This window comes from Lepidothrix coronata, unplaced genomic scaffold (assembly GCF_001604755.1).
Source record: "Lepidothrix coronata isolate B3197 unplaced genomic scaffold, Lepidothrix_coronata-1.0 Scaffold76, whole genome shotgun sequence".
In the NCBI taxonomy this organism is placed as follows: Eukaryota; Metazoa; Chordata; class Aves; order Passeriformes; family Pipridae; genus Lepidothrix; species Lepidothrix coronata.
In genome coordinates this window covers 2826137-2843002 of record NW_016690256.1, presented here as the reverse complement: position 1 = coordinate 2843002, position 16866 = coordinate 2826137, and the positions used below count along the sequence as shown (strand labels likewise).

Here is a 16866-nt window from a genome sequence, read left to right as displayed (position 1 = left end):
GTGTCATGCATACACCCTTGTGTTTGCAATAACCTTTTATCCTCCTGAACCTTTTCCTCTAATTCCTTAATAATTGTTGGGGCATTTCTCTGTCTTTAAATACATCAAACACACTTCTTGCATGTGGCTTTGGAAACAGGTTCATAAAGCTTAATCCCTGCAGATGAGGAAGATGTGAATCCTATTAATGTTTGATATTGCCTGTGTTTTGTGGAAGGGAAAACAAGAGGTTATCTGCAGTTTGTAGCCAGTGGGAAGATGCCTCTTTGATCTTTTGCTGGAGTTGGTCACTAGGTTGCTCTATTTCTGCAAACAGAGAGGAATTTTACCTACTCTAGGAAATACTAAGGCCTCATCTGCACTATACTTCTGCAATAGTTCAAAATAGTTCAAAAGATTGCTGGTACTCAGATTTTTTTTTTAATTAAAGACCTTTAGATAGGAATTCCATTTTGAAAATAGTTTCCAAGTGGTAAATAAATGGAAATCAAGGACAGAAATTGTTGAATTTTTGTTCAAACCTTTTAAAACTACTTAAAAATGTGTAGGAAAATTCTCAACAGAACATCTAATTCAGAATATAAATCACTATATATTAGAACATGATGCATTTTCCATCATCATTTACTATTACCTTTTATTATGTACAGCTTCCCAACAGGTTTCCAGTCAACGACAGTCTGAACTACTTATACATGTGCAATTGGTCCCATGGGGAATTCTACTGATTTCAGAAAAGTTAATGACTATCTACTAGTTACATGGCTTTAACTGTCACACTTTATTCCCTTGGATGTGAAATCAGATCCATAAAATCTATTAAGTGTGTACAGACCTTCAAAGAGGAGGCAGAGTATTACCCAATGGTAGTAGCAGCAGCCTGCAGGCACAGTGGGTGAGATGTACCTCAGCTAGATGTGTAGGTCAGATGTCTAATGTTGAGCTGTTCTAACCTCTGCTCCCTCTGTAGTCAACAGAAAGGAAAAGACATCTCAAGAGACAAATTTGCCTCCCTGCAACACAGGCGCAAGAATTGAGCTCATTCCTGTATAAGTTACTCCCATAATTAACTATCTAGTCATTAACTGTCGTGCATAGTGTGACTCCACATGATAATAATACAGGCACAAATGCTGTTTGGGATCACGCTTCTGCTAGCTTGTGTTCTGTAAACTTAAGACTCTTGAATTAGCATAAGAGGTGTTGAAATCAACCTTGATATGTGTGCAGTCCTCTCGGCAGAGTGCAAGGAAAGCCCACACTGAGACGAGGCACCTGCTGGGTGTCTGAAGTTCAGCGAGATGACTTCCATTCACTGTTAGTGGCTTATGTTTCAATCCCTAATAAATGCTAGAACACCGACAACTTATTCGATTATTTATTTCAAGTACTTTGGTCCTAGGCTAAAGTAGTTCTAAATCATCACCAACATTATTTCAAACCTGTCTTCCTAAATTTAGTTATTTTTGGTTATTCTTACCTGGAAGAATGATGCCAGAGAAAAACAAACAAACAAAAACAACAGAAAAAAAATGAGAAAAATCTTTTCTAGATTTTTCTTACAATTACTAAAGATGACGTATTAGGAAACAAAGGAAGCAGTAAGGTCATCATGCTCAATATTCAGCCCATACAGTGTTTAAACATTAAAGCAATACATAAACGGTCTTAAAACCACCCTCTGCTGGCGGAGACTCACCGGTACAGCGGGCCAGCAGCTACAGCTGCCTCTCCAGTGCCAGAACCAGCAGAGATCCACATCTCTGACGTGTATTCGCAGCGCCACGTAGTATTTGGCTACACTGAAGACTTCAGAGGTGTGACGCGACTGGTGGGGCGCTCAGGAGATAGAAGGCCAAGGGACACCCTCTCTGTGCCCGTTAGTGTTATGGGTTCTGCCATTCCCTCAGTCCTCTCACAGCTGCATCCAGCCCAGGTTCCAACTTACAGCCATGGCCTACGAGCGTCTGCCACATGGGAGATTGCTAACACAATCCATGTTCTCTTTGCTGCTCTGTAGATAAAACTGGTGAGCTAAGAAACCACAAACACTGCCTGAATACTGACTTGTGTAACCACCTGCATGCACTCACTTTATCTAAAATCAGGGCTCCTTTTATGATTTTTAGTGTCTTCTAAATAACTTAACACAAAGCCACCTTTTATTTTGGCCTCAGAAATGTGAACATATCTGATGATGTCACAAATGGGCTATATGAAAATGGCTCAGTAGTTTAAGCTGTCTTAGGAAGTTACATTTATCTACAGATGGCTTCCAATATAATCTTTCTATGATTATGAATGTATTAAAATTAGGGGAACCCTACAGAGGCACTTTGATTCTCCTCGTTAAAATGTGTCAGCTACTTTTCCAAAGGATAATAGTTTTTAGACAGAACACTGGAGAAGTAACATGTAAGAAGGGCTGGGTTTGCTCAGCCTGCTGATGGCTTTTTGCATTATTGTATTTTAGCTGTGACAGGTTGGTTCCCAGCAATACACTGGGTCTGCACTTACAGGGCATGTGCAAAATGTCACTTATGTCTTTGTAGTATTTGAGGCAATTGGCTGTAAAGATCTATTTTTCCTCAGGTGTCATCAGTTTAGGAAACGGAAAGTGGTACTCTGAAATTTCAAAATGCAAAGGTTAAAAATATGAAACTCAGCACAGGAAAAGCACTTTTTGTCTACTTTTAAAGTGTTATTAATCTGTCCCCTCTCCTTCCTCCCAAACGCCCCAAGATTCAAGAAGGAAAGCAGGGCTCTTTCCTCCAAGCTTTCTTTTTTCTTCTTAATAATGATGGGATGCAATAGCTGGAATTCTGCAGCCATCAGAACCACCACCTTCACACAGTTAACAAATGATAATTATCCTAGGGCTTCTCACACTAAATACTGAGTGTGATGTACTATGTGTGGGTGACAAGGAGATAGAAAAAGAAAAAAAATGGAAGCATGGAAAACCTGTGTGTTGGCACACACCTAGATAGAAACAAAATGATGACAAAAACCAAATGCCATTTGTCAATGGTGGACATGAACAAAATAATGCTTTGCTTTTCCTGCTATGTGACTGACTGCAGAGCAGTAAATTCAGGGAAGACTGGAGTAGCCATCCCTTTGCATTGCACACAGGTGAACATTACCTGGACACTGCACACATAAAAGCACTACCATAGCAGAGGGAAAGCTCAGGGAGCACATTTCCATTGGGAGGAATAAGACTGGTACACTGACAGTACCCAAGAGTGGTACTCATACCACAGAATGAAGCAGGCATCTTCCTAACCCAGTATCTTCCAAACCCAGCATCTTGGCTGAAGTGATTTGTACCTAAACTTACCTTCAGATAATGGAGAACTGCCTATAGCAAGGGGCTGGGATACCCGAGATACCATCAAACCTGTGCAAATGAAGCTGCAACACCACTCAGAATGAATGGCAGCAATGTTATCCATCTCAGAGAACCACAACACTCAAGTGTTGACAGAAACTTGTGAGACCCCACACATACCTGGTTCCATAGCCAAGCATGTCACATGCCTCAATACTCATGACAAGGTTAATCCACAACCAAACAACCTTCTCAAGGATGAGAGTTTAAAAGACAGATGTGATTGGACATTTTAATAAAATAATTAACACAAACTGTACTTGTTGGGGACCAGACATTCATGTTTGATTTGTGCTCAAGAGGAAACAGCTTCTGTATCCCAGGAGTCTGTCAGCAAGACAAAACTACTCTACTTTTCCATGATTCTCCCAACTGACTCATTTATATTTTATAAAGTGTTAAATTATGTATTATTATACAATAATGTAAACAAATGTATTTAAATATATACTTTTTATATACATATATGCACAATTTCCAGATATGTATTTATAAATGTATTTACACTACAAAAATACTTATAAATTACTGTATAAATGTATTATTTATAATGAAAAGAAAATCCATTTATTTTCATTGGGCCTACTAAAACTCCATTTCATCACCTCCTTTTTTCCAGGACGCAGCACTGAGAAAGCAGTTACTCCAGTCACAATCTACCCTGGAGGTCAGAGGAGCTTTCAGTGGGCAGGAGTTTGAAAGAGGCCAAATGGACCTCAGTGATATCAGCTAGTAAAGCTCATCCCTGCCATTCCTCCCTGGTGAGACACAGTACCCACTTGGCTGTGCAACACCCTCTTGCCAATTCACCTGAGGACTGCACCTGCCTGTACTTCGCGTGTTTCTCTACAAAGGTTAACAACAGCAACAATCTAACTCTTGGGGGATGCAACTGCTGTTTTAGCTGACATCCGCTAAAGCAGAGCATGTACAGCGAAGCCGCTGCTCATGACTCTGAAACAGCTGCCACCACATTGTCCTCACCAGAGAGCAACATTCACCATTATCACAGTGGAGCAGTAAATCGTATTAGCACAGCAAGAGTTTATGGCAGAGCAGCCAATTTCATTGGTAGCAGGAGGAAACTGGGATTAGCTTTTCATCTATTATACGTGGAACATTTTAATACCTAATTCTCTCTTTTGCAGACCTACTCTGCCATTAAATATAAAATTATATTTGGCTACGTGTGCAGGGGTAACATACAACTCCCCGCATGTAAGAATTAGTTCCATAAGAGGAAAATATATTGGTACTCTTGGTAAGGAAAAAAACCCCACACCTTACTCCAGCTCTCTGTTCATGCTGGGATTCGTCTCGACTACATTGAGCTATCACTAGTCCTGCTTACAGGAAGTGAATTCATGAAGCAGGAGGCTTGTGCAAACCTGACCTATGCAGACTGCAGTCAAGACATGAATGTTAGCTACTCACTAGCAGTCCACTAAATAATATCCTTAGGACTTTGTATGTAAATAACAAAATAAAGCAAGTGAAACCATGTGAGCGGAAACTTGTCCAGGAACTGTGATACTCACTGTGGTAGCCAGTTTTTCAGGAAGAGGCACTTGGAAAAGAGATAGCAAACCCCCCCCCCCCAAAAATAATGAGGTGGTAGAAAAGAGTCAGGTAGTGATAATGTACAGAAAAGCTAAAAGTCTGGGTAGAGAGACCAAAGAAAAGAGCAAACCCAGGGAATTCTGGTATAGACACTATCAAATGCTGCTGTCCCAGAAGTTGTGTGCTTTTTCACAGTGTGGCATTACTTACCCAAAGGAAATGGTTTGTGTGCACTAAGGAGTGCTCTGACTGCAATACTGTTGTTTAGGTACTCACCTGCCTAAGCTAGTATTTTAAGCTGAATCATACAGGAAGCAACACAAAATTTTGCACCACTGCACCCAAATAGCTGGAGAACCTGAGAACACTTGCATGCGTAATGAGAGACTCCAGCCTATCAATTTAGTTGCAGGATTTTCTAAGAAAATAAATAATGGTGTATCATTTGACTTAAAACTATGGTTCCTAAAATTAAATTTTAACCTCTGGTTATGGCTTTCACTCTCCATGTGTTCACTTTTCACCCACATCTCACAAAAACATGGACAAAGAACAGCATTGAAGGCTTGCCATAACTAAAGGCTCACATTGCTCTCATCACAGGAATCATCATTTCCTAAAATGTATTCTTTCCACAAAGATATTTTTAGTGAGCTTTTAATTTCAGTAGAACTTATGTGACCCTTAAAAAAATCCTCTGCTGCCCCTAGCCGCCCCCCCCTTTTTATTATTTTGAAAGTATTAAGAGCTAGTACCATGGTCAAAGATTTGTCAGCTCATGGACTGCTCGCCTGGCACAGACACACACATCAGCTGAGCAGTATCGGTTACCAACTCAGGCTTACCCCTACACAACAAAAATAGACCTTTCCATGATCAGTGGCAACTGAGTGAGGTCCACCCCAAGCACAGTCTCAGCACGATACCTCCACCTGCTTTATGCAATACAGGGCTTGATCGAGCTTTGTGCTGCAGAGGGCAGTGCAAACACCAAGTACATCTAAACACGCAGCCTGAGTGTTTCTGGTTCCACATGGAAGCACTCGTGTATCTTAAAGCTACAACAGTGTGAGCCAAAAGATTTATGCTGAGCTCTGGAGCCTGTCTGAGTCATTTTCTATGCAAGTCTTCAGCAACTGGTGGGTGTGGAAGGCGTATCTTCACCGCAGTGCTGCCATGAGCCAGCTGGCTTTGCAGGAGTGAGGTGGACAAAGAAAAGCTATTGTTCCAGGAAATATTATTATGTGACAAAACCTGAAGCTTTTGGGGTGCTTCTGAACTGGTTAGTGGCACACATGCTCGTAAGAGAAATGTGGTCTGCTTACCGCCCTATGGTCTTCAGTGGTCATGCCACACCATCCCACCTTAAGAGATATATCCATGTGTAGCTAAGAGACAGCCAGAGAATGTTTTGAGTCTCCTTGTGTTTAGCAAGTTTTCCCCACTATTAGTGTGCCTTTTGAAGAGGGAACTTCCCACAACTGGAGCCCTGGAGTCTCTTGTACTCAAACTACCTGCAGTTTTTCAGTGTCCTAACATTTTGAAGTCCTGCATATTGTGATGACCATCTCCAGTATCTACATAAAATCAATTTCCTGTTGCAGTATTAGCTCTCTTTTCAACTCAAGACAGAAGTTGTGGAAAAAACCACATTCTTCTCTCTAGTGAGTTCTTTCAGATACCAGATCTTATGAACCCAGGGACTTGCAGTAGCCTGCACACCCTTTCCTGTTGTGTAACTGCTATTGAACTGCTGCCACGTTTTGGTTGAAGAACATGTTCATGCTAACTGAAAAGGTTCTTGACTGCTCTTAGAGCACTCTTCTTGAGCTGAAAGACACACACAAAAAAAAAAGGTTACACTTCATAATTAGTCACTAGAATTATTTCCAGAGCAGCTTTACAGACTCCTTTTGCTACGCAGGAATACTAGGCTCTTCCAGATACTGGTTTAACAGCTTCCTCCCAACAATTTCATTGAAAACATTTAAAAAAGGCACAGAAGCCTTCCACTCTTTCCTGTTTTTCCAAGCTCTCCCTGTCAAAGAACCAAGACAACACAATGTATTCTTCTGTGCTATGATTAATATACTTGGAAACAGTACCATGATATAGAAATACTTACCTATTCTACCCAGCTAAATTCACCCTCTCACCTTTCACTTTGCAGCTCCGTAACTTTTTGGGAAACAGCTCCATGGGAGACAATTGCAACCAACCAACCAACCAAACTTCATTGCAGCTTCTTCATCCTCCATCATCTGAGCAGTAACTTTGATGTGAAAGAGTTAACACCCTTCCACCAGAGGCTTTGAAATAAGCAGTTGGGACTGTAGACAACCAAGTTTTACAGCTGGGATAGTTAAGAAAATTGGATTTTAAAACACAACTCACATTCCAAGAGTAGCATAGAGGTACTCTTGTAAGGTATCAATAATCCTTACAAACTATATTCCACTAATGCTAATGTGCATACCAGGAATTATGTTAGGCCTGACAGTGAGTTTGCAAGAACCAAGACAACCCCTGACAGTTCTCTGTGCTGCGCTGCCATGGATGTTGACACTGTGGCATTATAACACCGGACACCTTAAAAATTACATAATAATCTATTTGTACACTTCATCTTGAAACCTGTGTATCTCATGCAGACTGCAGAGCTGGCGTAGTACAGTATCCGGTGACTGCTCAATGTAGAGCATCCGAATCCTCGACGTTTTCATTTAGAGGAAACTTGTCAGAATGAAAGCTGAGACACAAAGACAGGTTTCTACATATGAACTTAAATTAAACTTTGATTTAGCAATTTCTTCTTTAAGTCATCACACATTCCTACTTATCCTTCTCTTCCTCACATCTCCTGCAGGATCTTCCAACTCTTTCTCCAGGTCTTCAGGAAACTGGGTGGTTGCTTACCTGAGTCCACAGTGACAAAAATCCCTTCAGTAGCAAAGAAAATCCATAGTTTCTGCAGTGTGGGATGTCAGCATAGTAGTTCAAGTACAGACAAACATATCAGCTTCATAGGCTGAGGACCAGACACACACCAGAGTAAGTTTCCACTAACAGCATTAAAGTAGAGCATACCTTTGTGTTTAAGAAAAGCCGAAGGCAGGCTTTCAATTCTATCACCACCTTGCATATTTTTATATGAAACTCCAAGAAAATGCTTATTTCTGCAATAGGACTGTAAGCTTCTTGTGGATCTTGCAACTAAGATCTGTTCGGTCAGGAGAGACTTGTGCATTAGCGCTTTCAGGTGGACATACTATCCGAGTTTGACACATAGAAAACAGGTTTTGTCATTAACAGTTCTAACAAGTTGTCATCAATGACTGAAATCCATACATTGACAAGTATCAGACACCCCCAAACTGATTGAAGTGAACCACACACACAGAGAAAACTGTTTTACTTGTCTCTTGTATCAGGCACTCACTTGGGTAGTTTCTGAAGTCATTTCCTTTTTCCTACATTTTGATATGCTATAGCAACTCTCTGCTGAGACATCAGGGCATCTACAGATAAAGAAATAAGGTATAAACAATGGTAAAAACAATGAAGAAAAACTATCTGCAAAGTGAGATGCACTTCTCAGAGCAGCAGCACTGACTCCAGTGGGATGGGGAGGGAGAGAGGGAAACCACTGCAGGTGGTTTAAAACCAATTGTTTCTAAACCAGTTTAAGTAACAAAACATACTGTCATTAGACCAGCAGATCATCCTGGTTGCAGATTTCACATACACTTCTGCTGCCAGTTATAGAAAAGACAATCAAGCCTACCCTAGAATTCCACTGCAATACTTACCATCAGTACCAGGTATCAGCTGTGCAGATAAAAGCATAGGGCTAAAGTCTACTGTGGAACACTGTTGTAACTGTGAAGTCATCATGCCACTGCCCCTTTATTTCACCCACAGTTCACCTAATCTAAAGGTATCTGCAAAGAGAGGAAAAAGAAGTAGAAAAGAAATAAAAAGGGCTGTACTTGTAATCCAGAATTCTTCAGATGTATGGAACTAGTAATAAAAGGTACAGTAGCAAGAGAGCATTCCACCTTCTCTTTTTTTTTACTTATGAATATGGTAAAATGGGACAACTTGGACATGAGGAGAAGCACTTACAGGACACTAGACTTTTTAAAGGATGGCAAGCAACTGGTTCTGATTCATTAGCTGAAGAGAGCTGCATATAAAGCCACAGAAGAATGGCACACGTTGCTGTAATACCAGCAGATTTTGAAAGGCTGCAATGTTCAGGTGAAGCAAATGCATCACAGAACATCTCATGACATCCTCACTTCCCCCGTCGAGTGTCTCCTGGGGCAAACACACTATCTGTGTAGTTATTGTGAGGCAATATCCTGAGCAAATACATCCTACTTACCTCCGAGAGGAGCCAAAGTATGAAATAAACCCCACAGCCCCATTTGTCCTAAGCTGTACCACTACTGGACTTTAGCTAACACATCAAGCAAGCCTGTAAAACTCTTCACAACTCCTTTCAATTGAGTACCTTCTTGAGATAACAAAGTGCTTTATTTCACAGGAATCACTTTTAGCTAGAAAGGGTATTATTTCACAAGCCATGCAATACCTTGAGCATCCTCCCTTCGAGTTTACATTAAAAGTCTTCTATACATCGTTTCAGGGAACTTCAGTCCCCTTTAAGCCTAAGAGAGCTTTGATTACTCTCTCTTTTGGTGAGCAGATCATTTCCCCATCTCCAACACAAAAGCCTAGCAAAAGCAGGGATGACATTCAGTACAATAAAGTCTAAAACCTACCTCCTAGATGCCAGCCAGAGGTATGCTGAAACTAAGACAGCACCCAGTCATCTGGCTAAGCCACACCAACATCAGACAGCAAGCACAGCTAAGATAATGGGCAAGCAAGTTAGGTGAGCTGCTGAGATGCCTTACAACATCTCATCCATTCTCTCAGCTTTTTCAAGGCTGATATATGACTCTATGGACAGAGTCATAGGTTGGGTTGGAAGGGACGTTAAGGACCACCTAGTTGCAACCCCCCTGCCGTGGGCAGCGATACCTTCCACTAGACCAGCTTGCTCAGAGCCCCATCCAGCCTGGCTTTGGGATGAGGAAGCCACAACTTCTCCAGGCAGCCCGTTTCTATGCATCACCATCCTTGAAATAAAAAATGTCTTCCTTATATCTAATCTAATCCTACCCCTTTCCAGACATACTGAGGGAAGCTGCCTCTAGGAGGAAAGAAAGCTCCTCCTGCTGGTCACACTAAGCCCTACGTCTATGACAACCAAGCACCACTAGTGCAATTATCAGACAGAAGCTACAACCCTGAAAAAAAGCCTCAAAACAGCCAACGCAGCCTGTCACCTGGTATGCGACAAGGGCATGACCCAGCCTGCTCCCTTTTGACGGCCTCTCCCACCGAGGCCAGCGCTACTCTTTAACCCCCAGCCCGTACTTGGTCCCACAGCCAAGTGCCGCGGCTGCTACAGCCCCGGACGGACCCCTTTCCCCGGACAGCTCAAGGGGCACAGCCCCGAGAGCCACCGGAGCCGCCCCGGCTCCTGCGCCACACAGAGCAACCTCCCCCTGCCCGCCCAGCACCGCCCCCGGCCGTGACCCGCAGCAGCCTCACCGCGACCCCCGCCCGCTCCCACCGCACACCCACCGCAGCCCGCCCGGCACAGGGCCCGCTACCGGGGCGTACGGGCCTCGCCGAGTCCCAGGACAAACCCCCTAAACCCCCCTCTCTCCCGCCATGGAGAGCGGTGCTGCCCCACCCAGAACCGGCGGGCACGGAGAGACATCCAGCCATGTCCTTCAGGGCCCGCCACCGCGCCCCTCCAGCCACTCCTCAGCCTCAACCGCAACCTCCCCTTCTTCCTCACCCCCTCGCACATAAGCTCTTGCTTGCCCCTCAAACCAAGAGCTAGCTCCCACCCTCCACCCTTTTCCGACATCTTAACCCGGCTCCCCGGCCGCTCCTCCCGAGCCAAAAGCGTCCCACGCCATCAACATGGCGGCCGCCACGGCCTCCTTCCCCACCCCTCCCGCTCCCCACCGCGGCCGCTCGGCACGAGGCCTGCCGGGAAATTGAGTCCCTGCCCTGTATGCGGCCGTGCTATGGATCCTCCAGATAAACTACAAAACCCAGAAGCCCCCGCACCCCGATGGCGCCAGCCAATGGCTAGGCGGCATGGCGGCCGGTGGCCCCGCCCCGGCGGGCTCTGGGGTGATGTCATTGCCCAGCGGGGCCGCGGGGGCGCGCCGCGCGCCGCCGCTCATTGTGCTCCGCTGGTGCCGCCTCCGCTGGACACGGCGGGGAGGACCCGCTCCCGCTACATTCCCGACCGGGGCCGCCCTGCTCTTACTCCTGCACCGCCCGGGGCGCGCTACCCTGCTCTTGCACCGCTCGGAGGGGGCTGCCCTGCACAGCACCGTGGGCGGCCCTGCCCTTATCCCCGGAGAGGGCTGATTTGAGCCGAGCCCCGCTGCTCCTATCCTGGGGATCCTGGCCCGAGGGTGGCTCGGCACCATCCCGAGGGGCTGCGCTGCTCGGGGAGTGAGCACCCATTCCCGAGCGGGACTGCCTTGCGCCTAAGCCCCCTGCGCCCATCCCGGAGAGCTGCCCTGCGCCGGGTGGGTGGCTAGCACCTATCCCAGAGGGAGCGGGCTGCCGTGCGCCCATCCCTGGGGGCAGCACCTACCACGGGAGTGCGGGGACTGCAGCGCGCCCAGCCCCGCTATTCCCGCCGCGGGGCGGCCCCGGGCTGCCGCTTCTCCCGTCGCCGGTGACCGGCTCCTGGCTCCCACCTCGTTTCATGTTTGTGGATAGGGAGGAAAAATCCCAAACCAGGTTAGTTCTGCGCTCCTCTTCTCTTTTTTGTGTCTGTTTTTCCTTCTCCTTTTACCCCCTCCCCGCCAGGCCCCTGTCTCCCTATGCGCTTCCTCGCACTGTGTGTTCCCCAGCGGGGAGCAGCGCTGCCGAGCGGGGCTGCGCTGTCTGTCCCTGGCTCTGCTGGAAAAGGAGGAACGGGGGAGAAGGAAGGGGAAAGACCCCTAGCCCCCTAAATAGGGTCATCCATGGGAGATGAGTGCCCCTCGCCGCCTTTCGGGCCCGGTGGCAGACCCCGGGAAACTCCCGCAACTCCGGAATGCTCCGGGAACCCCGAAGCTGCGCGGTCCCGAACCGGGGGCACCGGCGGGGAGCCCTGTCTTATTTGTCTCCTGCACTGGATAACAGCGGAAAATAAGATGGATTTTGAATTGCTATCGCTAAGCCCTGCTAAGTCTGAGAAACCCGGGGCTCCTGGGGATAAAATAAGTACGGGGTGCATTTTAGGATGGTTTTGGGGGCGCTGATGTGTGCTATCCTGTGGCTTCAGTGTTTTGACACCTCTGTGCCTCCCCTCTTTCAGGGAAATGGGGGAGATTTGAATCCAACTGGCTCTCAATCCTGGCTGTTTGCAATTGGTCCAGCTTTCTTTTCCAAGTCACATAATGAGTTTGTGTCTTAAAAATTGTCGATTGGACAGCCTGATGGTACATTTCAACTTCCAAACTACTACTTTGACCTTTTTCACTTTTATCATATATACAAGAAATGCCTGTATTTTAAACTTTGTAGAAAGTCTGTGGTCCAGCACAGCTTTGTTTTACTGTGCCTTTTTGGTTTTTTCCTTGTTCCTTGCTGTTTGTGAGGTGCAGTTCAGATCTTTACTTGAACAATGCTAAGATATTAGAGTAATATACTGGATATTTTTTTGTTAATATGTAACATCGGAAGGTTTTATCCCCTTTTATTGCTACATTACTCCTGCAGTTGCTGGTGGACCCCAGATATCCCATTTTGCAGTGGTGGCAGGGAAATGTATGCACACAGAGGGGTCCTGCTGGCCTCAAATCTGTCAGCTTTTCTCAGTGCCCTTTAAAGTTAATCCGCCCCAAAGCCCACTTGGAGGCTGTTCTGAGAGTAGGAAGAGAGTGTGCAGCTGAGCTGATATTTTTAATTTCCCCCCCCCCCCCCGCTGCATATTTGCTTCTGCGCTTCTCTTGTGTAACTGGCACTGTGTGTCCTCTGGCAGGGCTCTCCCTGGAATCGCAGTGCTGGGGAGAGGGTGACATGAGTGCAGTGGGGACAATGAAACTCCCTGTTTGATTTGCTTGAAGTGTTTGTAAACACTGAGGCAGTGTTGGGGTGTCCCTATGCAATGGATGGCATTTTACAGCTTTCCCTCCTTAAGTGAGATAAACATGCTGCATCCACATCTCCTCCCTGCATTCATTTTATCTGTGTTTTTTCTTTCCTTCCTCTTTATTATTGACTCAAAGGGGAAGAACAACAGTGCATGCAGGCGTTGCCTTTGGTTGGTCTTTTTTAAACATTTTTATTTCCTGGAATGGTGTTTTCCTCTTTATTTTACAAGGGAGGGAACGGATAATCTAATAGAGGGTTTCCCATCTTGGCTGTAAAAGGAGCAGTTTTATAGCAGTGATTTTGTTAGCCTGGGATAGAAGGCACTGGATATGAAGCGATAATTTGAAAGTGTAGACTGGGAATTGTTCTGGGAAATACTGATACAGAAATTGATGAGAACAAGCAAGGAACCCATGGCCAGGAATTTTGTATTTAAGTAATACAATCTTATATTCTGTTTTCATCTTTCCATATGTATGTATCTTTACAAATATGTATTGCTATTTATGCTCGTTTGGGGTGGGTTTTTTCAAAAATTATTACATTTGTTGGATTTAGAAAGATTTGTGACAATGTGTGCTAGCATTTTAAAGTTCTATTATACTATAACACGAGGTGGATTAAAAATGTACCTCAGAAATCTACACTATTATTCAGGTGAAACTTTGCCTTGCAGCAACTGAAATATAGCACATAAAAAGAGACCAAAAGCTGAAAATCACTCTGTAGATAAGTGATTGCTGCGAAAAAGTAGAGATGAGCTAAGGGGCCCTTTTCTTGTCCTGCAAAGACCTAAATGCGATGAACGTGTTTACTGTGATTCAAGAAATCCTCAAGATGCCAGTTACTGAAATTGAAGAGAATATCCCAGAAAGACAGCACTAAATATTTCCTCAAGTCTTTTACTCTTTTCCTAATTTCTTACTAGTGTCCAGTTTCTGAAGGGAGATTCAGGGCAAGGTGGCCTCATGGTCATACTCTGTAGAGTTTTCTTATATTTTAGTCCTGTTCTTAATGAAACTGAGTATGATGCCAATGATTGACTTCTTAGTAAAGCCAGAAGTTGCATCTTTGCAAATTGGTTTTATCAGCATCACATATTTGCCATGCACTGCATTAAATTGCCCAAAACTGTTGCAGAAAGAGATTTAAGCTGCTCTGGGATGTTGGGTGTCACCCAGCCTCATGTACAGAGGGACCCAAAGCCTGATGAGATGAGGGGAACTGGGAAGAGCCAGAGCTGGGCCAGACTTGCTGACTTTTAAGCTTAATTTTTTTCTTTGCTCCAGAGGTGAGCTATGAGAGGACAGTGATTTCTGTAGCCTGGAGTTGGGATCTGGCAAGGCAGCTGAAGTTCCTGAAGCAAGAGGTGGATGGCTGAAGGTGGCTCTTCGGGGAGGAACTGAACAGTCCCAAACAGGCATGGGGAGGGAAGGTGAGAATGGGGCAGTGGGAGAAGGGTGTCTGCAAGCAAACAACCTCTGTTTGTCACCTTACTGTGAGAGAGCTTTCCTCCGTTGGCAGATCTATGCTGTGTGCTTCCTGTCTTCCCAGCCCCAGCTACAGGTGGTCGGTATTGCTCACTGCTTGAGCTGCAGTGTTGTGGCTCTCAGATTGAAGCTGTAGAGAGCTCTTGGTTTCAGCTCTGGAGCTACTCTTGTTTTGTCCTCAGTGGGATGGCCAAGCTGGCATCCATCAACTGGCAAATTGAGGTGCTTGCCATAAGTTTTGTGGTGTGTCCCAGATGGGTGTATCTGCAGTTGATTTTTTGTGGGAGTGATAGAGTTGTTGGCATTTTCTTATGGTTACATGAAGTGTAGCCAACAAAGAGATTATAGTACCTGGGAACTAGATCAATTCCTTTTCTAATTTTAAAGCATATTATCTTTTTTTTAGGACAGGATCAGCAGTTTGAGTGCAAGCCTTGTTCTTGGTGAGTACAGAAAGAAGAGTGGGGAATGTGCTAGGAGCTAGTTCATGCATATTGTCAAATAACCACCCAGGCAGTGTGAAAATTCAAGAGATTCATTGCAACTATGTGGCTGGCATGACAGGAGTGTGGAAAGTAGCACAGGATGGGCATACCTTGCAGTGACAAAGCTGTTTAGATATTGATGCTTGTATGGATGTTTGTCTAACTTTGTAACAGAAGATTTAGGAGACAGTAAAATCATCACCTATATTATGAATAGGTTTCTGACACCAAAAACATCAGCTCAGTTGGAGAGATCTTGGGGCAGAGATGCTCAGCAACAGCCCTGCTTTGGCTGGAGGACAGATGAGATTACCTAAGGCGGTGTTTTGATTGACTCTCTAGTTTCCACAATTTCATTTTGTAGCAAGCCATTTAGCTTCCTGCTCCCCCCCAGAGTGATTCTGTCAATAACTAACTAAATTCTCATTTTAGTTTTAATGGCTCTCTTAGAGTAGGAAAGAAGTGATCTGTCATGTTTGCCATGTAATTCTGGTTGGTCTGTGCATAAACTGTGAATTTAAAGGGGGGGGCAGGGTGAGGTGAGTCAAATATTCCTCAGATGCTAATATGTTGAAATAATTAGGGCACAACAAGGATAAACTTGTCCCTTAAAATCATTGTCAGGATTTAAACAGAGTCAAGACCACATTGAAGTCTGTTGCTATTACAGTAGCTTCATAACTAATCTGTGCTATTAAACATTGTCCCTGCATAAGGTATTAGTGAGATTTGTGTTATAATGTCATTTGAATTCACCTTGCATAGATAAAAATAATTAGGGAGCTTTGTTGCTTTGAGCTGAGGATGGATATTTAGGTTGTGAACAGCTTGAGACTCAATTGCTATTTGTCATCTCACCTGGAGTAACTGCCTCTTGCTACACTGCAGAGGTGTGCACTCTTCCCTAATATACTTAAGGCAAAATTTAAACCTATTTAAACTAACCTAGCTATTAGTTTCCTGAGATAATTAGGGAATACTTGTACAAACAGAGGAGAAAATCTTCAGTAAAGTCTAACGGAAATCTGCTTCTGTCCTTTTAAACATCACAGGATACCTTGTTTATATTCTTTCCTTTTAGCAGAAATGCTTTCTTTTAGGTTCTGATGAACTACAAGTTAACTGTAACCTTTAAGTATCTGAATAGTGTTTTCCTTTAGACCTTGAAAAGAGTAATGAGAAAAGGAAAGAGAGAAGAGGAAGTGGAGGAAAAGCTGTGCTGGCATGAAAAAAGATGAGCTTGCACATGGTTTCTCAAAAGCATGTATCCTGCAGGCTGAATTTAAAGGGAAAAAAGAAAAAAGGTGTTAGAGATGCCAAAGTGTACAGAAGTCTGTCCTGCTAAAGATGCTGTCCACGGAGGGAGGGACTTCATGCAGGGCCCTGGCAGCCCAACCCACTGCTGCACTGTTCTGCTTCTCCTCTGCAATGAAGTTACTGAAACTCTGCTTTTTTGATTAAGCAAAAAGCCAGTTACTCAAAGGGCAGTGTGTGTGCATTTAAAGTGGGAGTATTTCTTCATATAAATCCAGGCTGTTGTTTGCAAAAGAGAATTGTCAAGGAACTACCATCCTGTAGGCTGGTGCTGAGCCTTGATGCCAATTTGTTGGGAACAGTGCAGAAAATTAATCTGTGTATGAGACTCTCGCATCCCAAAGTAGCAATCATTTGCATGTGCTTTCTGGAGTATTTTGGACAGAACCCCTCACATCCAAAAATAGGAGCTTTCATTGCTTTGGCGGGGGGATCA

The 16866-nt window shown here is 44.5% G+C and overlaps 1 protein-coding gene across 3 annotated transcripts in view; it reads left to right on the top strand.

Annotated features, from left to right (window-relative positions):
* The first annotated feature begins 11684 nt into the window (after positions 1 to 11684).
* RAB30 (RAB30, member RAS oncogene family) overlaps positions 11685 to 16866 on the top strand; it is a 47622-nt gene continuing 42440 nt past the window's right edge. The window contains exons 1-3 of one of the 3 annotated variants that reach the window (XM_017819667.1): positions 11685 to 11800; positions 14431 to 14576; positions 15038 to 15074. The gene's annotated coding sequence lies outside the window, so the exon portion shown is untranslated. The remainder of the gene's footprint in view (positions 11801 to 14430; positions 14577 to 15037; positions 15075 to 16866) is intronic. The other 2 variants (XM_017819669.1, XM_017819670.1) reach the window with 2 other exon arrangements.